The following is a 5,000-nucleotide window of genomic DNA, read 5'->3' as shown; positions in this document are numbered from 1 at the left end:
CCCTGATTTTCCAAAAAAATCATCGATTTATTTAAACCATGATCATGAGCAAGTGCATAAATATACTCCCGAAAAATAAGTGGGTATAGGAAATCATGTCGGCGAGATCTATTTAGTTCTAAATATACTTGAAATTCCTCCATTTCAAATTCGATTTGAACCAAAGTATAGGGGATCTATTCGGTTATCAAATGATACATAGTGCGATACAGTCAAAACAAGGTATTATAGTAAGAAAATAATAGATACCTCGGAGACAGGTAGATTCATCAACGGATTCTCTATCCTATCTTTTGCCATCTAATTGATTTATGTTCGTTATAGGATAAGAAGATGGCTAGAAATCCTTTATTTTTTCAACCCAATCGCTCTTTTGATTTTGGAAAAAAAAAAAAAAATATCTTTTCTTTATCAATATACTGCTTCTTATACACATTCATGTCTAACCCATAAAGGGAATAACTAATAATTAGGACTCATAAAAAAATCGATAATTTACTCATGAGAAAAACCTTTACCGCATTAGGCACTAATTTATTTTTAACGTTTAATTAGATCGGGTAATCATTCAAATTGCGAACAGAAGCTCGTTACTTTTTGTTTCCCTATAATTGGGGCCGTAGAGCTCTATCCATTTATTCACTCGACCCAACTTTGAATTCAATTAATTTTTTTTGTTCCGCACCAAAAATTCAAAGACGATTTTTTTTTTTGGACTGATCCGGAAAAAAAATGGATTCTTAGAATTCTCCATTGATACGACATGCTCTTTTTTCCATCCACTCCTTTCAGGATCAGTCGTGGTCTTACAAACTGTACCGATGGTATGAACGAATCCCTTTCTTCATACAAATGTGTAAAAGATGCTAGTCGCACTTAAAAGCCGAGTACTCTACCGTTGAGTTAGCAACCCGAAAAAAATCGGAATAAAAAAAAAATGGAATTGCACGAGGCAATCAAAACATGAAATTAGCAAAAATTTGAATAAAATAAAAATACACGAAATTCTAAGATAAAAACATAGAAATAGAATAAGTGAAAATTTGTGGACCGCCTCCTGTCTTATTCATTCCATTGTTATCCATTTTTTTTTTTTTTTTTCAATACAATATACAATTACAATAAAAAAAACTTCTTGTATCACAACAAATTCAAAGAAAGAACCCATTATTTGAATGAAGTGAAGTGCCAAACTTGTGGGCGGGGATAAATAGATCTATTTATCTACGATCGAATTATATTTGTTCGATACACTGTTGTCAATATGATTGTAAATTTTGAATATAAATGTTGAGAAAAGAATAAAGAATATAAAAAAGACTATAAAAAAATACAATGAAAAAAAGAATTAAGTCAATTTTTTTTTTTTTTTTTATTATATTGTATTTTTTATTATTAATTATTAATAATATTTATTATTATAATATTTATTATTTTTATTATTAATAATATTTATTATTATAATATTTATTATTTTTATTATTAATAATATTTATTATTATAATATTTATTATTTTTATTATTATAATATTTATTATTATAATATTTATTATTATAATATTTATTATTAATTATTTATTATTAATTATTATTATTTATTATTAATTATTATTAATATTTTCTATTTTTATATGTTATTTTTTCTTGTTATTTTCTCTGTTTTTTTATCTTATTTTATGTTATTTTTTTTTTTTTATCTTATTTTATGTTATTTTTTTAAATGCAATTACTTCATTTATTCAATTGATCTTTTTTCTCTATATTTTATATCAATAAAATTAGCTCAATAAAATCTGTTATAGAACACGGTATTCTATAGTAGCAAAGCAATAAGAAATACGAATAATAAATAAAAAAGTATGAATAAAACAAAAGAGGGGGGAGGAAATTATAAAGAAAAATTTATACAAAGCTAGATATGAGTCATCCACCCCCTCTTTTTTGTATTTCATTAATTGAATTTTGTTTGATTAAGACTAAGTTCCGTAAAAACCCCGGCCTTCTTTAAAATATCATGGACAGTTCCTGTGGGTTGAGCTCCTTTTTCAAGGAAATAGAGAATAGCGGGAACATTCAAATGGGTTTGATTATTTATCGGATCATAAAAACCAACTTTTCGAAGATCTCTTCCCTCTCTTCGGGATCGAACATCAATTGCAACGATTCGATAAACGGCTCATTGGGATAGATGTAGTTAAATAATACCCCCCCCCTAGAAACGTATAAGAAGTTTTCTCCTCGTACGGCTCGAGAAAAAAAAAAAAAAATGATTAAAAGTTATGTCTATTAAAAGTTATGTCTATGTATGGAATTATAATGTATGTAATTAGAATGTCAAAAAGATCCATAAACCCGGCAAATCAATTAGACATTTAAACCCGTCTTTTTTTTTTCAAAAAAAAAGAAGAAAAAAGCATTCGTACTCTCATAACTCAAGTCAAATAACTCTCAAAATGCTCAAAAAAAAATCCTTAGGCATTCTTTTATTGAGTGGTCTCTAACCCCTTTTTTTGTTTGTCTCGTTTAGAATCGATTTCGATTCTTCATTTTGATCTAGTTGTTGAGACAATTGAAAAGGGTATTTCCTTGTTCTAGGATCCTTTATCTTTGTCTTGAATCATTGGGTTTAGACATTACTTCGGCGATATTTAATCATTTCAAAAATGGCAGCAACATGCCCCTTTTTCTCTCTTTTTTTCTTTCTATCAAAGAATCATATGAACGATTAATTCCCGCATTATACACTTTTGATCGAAAGAGTTTTACCAATTCCAACAATTTTTCTTTTTGATTTGAAAATAGTTTGAATCGGAGCTTTTCGATTTCTATATCAAAAATAGACTTACGAAGTTGTTCCAACTTATTTATTTCCATTAATTAACCCTAGATCCTTGCCCCTGAAAAATGGATGTTTCTCTTCGAGCTCCATCCTGTACTATTTACATTACAACCCAACAAAAAGACGGATTATAATAGAACAGAACAAAGGATGTCGAGCCAAAAGCACCTTCATTTCTACATAATGGAAGGTGGTGGGTTTTGACATCCACAGCCGATCATGTCCTTCAAGTCGCACGTTGCTTTCTACCACATCGTTTCAAACGAAGTTTTACCATAACATTCCTCTAGTTTGGAACATTGATTCAATTATGGAATCATGAATAGTCATTGGTTCAGTCGATACATAGTAATCTATCTATACTTTTTCCTTCTATATGAAATCAATTTCCTTCTATATGAATCTATATGAAATAAATAGATAATTTAGGAAGAAAAAGCCTCAATAAGAATTCAAATTAACCCATATTGTATGAATACAATATATTTTTATTTTTTTATACTTTTATTAATATTAAGCTTTTCTATTCTAATTAATAAGAAATTAATAATATAATTAATAATAATAATATTACGAATATTATAAATAACACAAATAAACTAATCTTTTTGAATCTGCCTTGCATCTTCAAATAACTCGATAGATCAAATAACTCGATAGAATAGATTCGCCAATCTCACAGTTCTTCGAGTGCCAATCTTAAGAAATCATTAAAAATCAAAAGCAAGAATCACATTTTCTCCAATATTTGACTCTTAGAAAGAAGGTTGTTAAAAAAAAAAGAGCAATTTAGATTCGGATATCGTTATTCTGATATATAAAAAGAGTAGGCTCTGGGACGAAAGGATTCGAACCTTCGAATAGCGGGACCAAAACCCGTTGCCTTACCACTCGGCCACGCCCCATTTAGATTTCTATTTGAAACTACTAAACACTAATATGGGTATTCCCTGTTCGTCAATTCCAGTTCCAAATAACTATGGAATAGATTAGATTCTTGCTAGGATTTTGGCACGTATGGATAGAGAATTAAACCGAATTTATTGATCATTACATATAATTCAATTAAGATATTGTATGAAAGTATGATTTCTTCTATTCTCTTGTAAGAATTGAAGGCTTTTTGATTGGGTGAGTTCAAAGAAGTATTGTTTAGTCTGCCTTATTTTCCTTTCTTCATTTTTTTCCTTATATCAAAAAACATATTAATAACTCAATCAAAATTATCTCCAAGAACAAAATTTTGTTATGCTTAATCTTAATATCTTTAATTTGATCTGTATCTGTTTGAATTCTGCCCTTTTTTCGAGTAGTTTTTTATTCGCCAAATTGCCCGAGGCCTATGCTTTTTTGAATCCAATCGTAGATTTTATGCCAGTAATACCTGTTCTCTTTTTTCTCTTAGCCTTTGTTTGGCAAGCTGCTGTAAGTTTTCGATGAGATCCTTAATACTGTCCTAGAAAAATTCATGATTTATTCAAGAAAAAAAAATTGTAACAATTGAAAAGATTAGATAAGTCTTACACTATGAACACTATGAACGAACCGAACCCTCAATTCAAAGATTGAAATTCTTGGATAGCCATGATAAAGCTGGATCATCCCATTTCCTCATTCTGACCCTTTTTCGCCGAAGAACCCTATTTGGATTAAAGTCCGCCACAATATATAATTGTTGGTATAAAAGAATTTTTTTTTGTAATGAAAAACTCAACTCTTATTATAAATGAATTTCTGAAAATTCTTTTCGATTTCTAGAAATTCTAGAAATCACTTTATTTCTTGGTGTCAAAATAGGCTATGTAGTATAAAAACGAGGAATCTATTTTCGTATAAAAATAGAAAAATAAAAATTGCGTATAATTGCGTATATATATAAATAGAAAAATAAAAATTGCGTATAATTGCGTATATAAATAGAAAAATAAAAACGAAGAATCCATTCTCTTCTTTTTACAAAAAAATTCTATGGGAGGTTGTACAATGCGTAATCTTAAATTCGTTGTTTACACCGCAACGATATTCTTTGTTTCTCTCTTCATCTTCGGACTCCTATCTAATGATCCGGGACGTAATCCTGGTAATCCTGGACGGGAAGAATAAAAAAGGGAGAGTTCCTTGCTTCATTTTTATAAATGGTATTAGGATTTGATCTATTCCA

The sequence above is a fragment of the Durio zibethinus genome, unplaced genomic scaffold, assembly GCF_047325235.1.
Source record: "Durio zibethinus cultivar Kanyao isolate XHJ-2024 unplaced genomic scaffold, ASM4732523v1 HiC_scaffold_98, whole genome shotgun sequence".
In the NCBI taxonomy this organism is placed as follows: domain Eukaryota; kingdom Viridiplantae; phylum Streptophyta; class Magnoliopsida; order Malvales; family Malvaceae; genus Durio; species Durio zibethinus.
Note: the sequence above shows the minus strand (reverse complement) of the source record.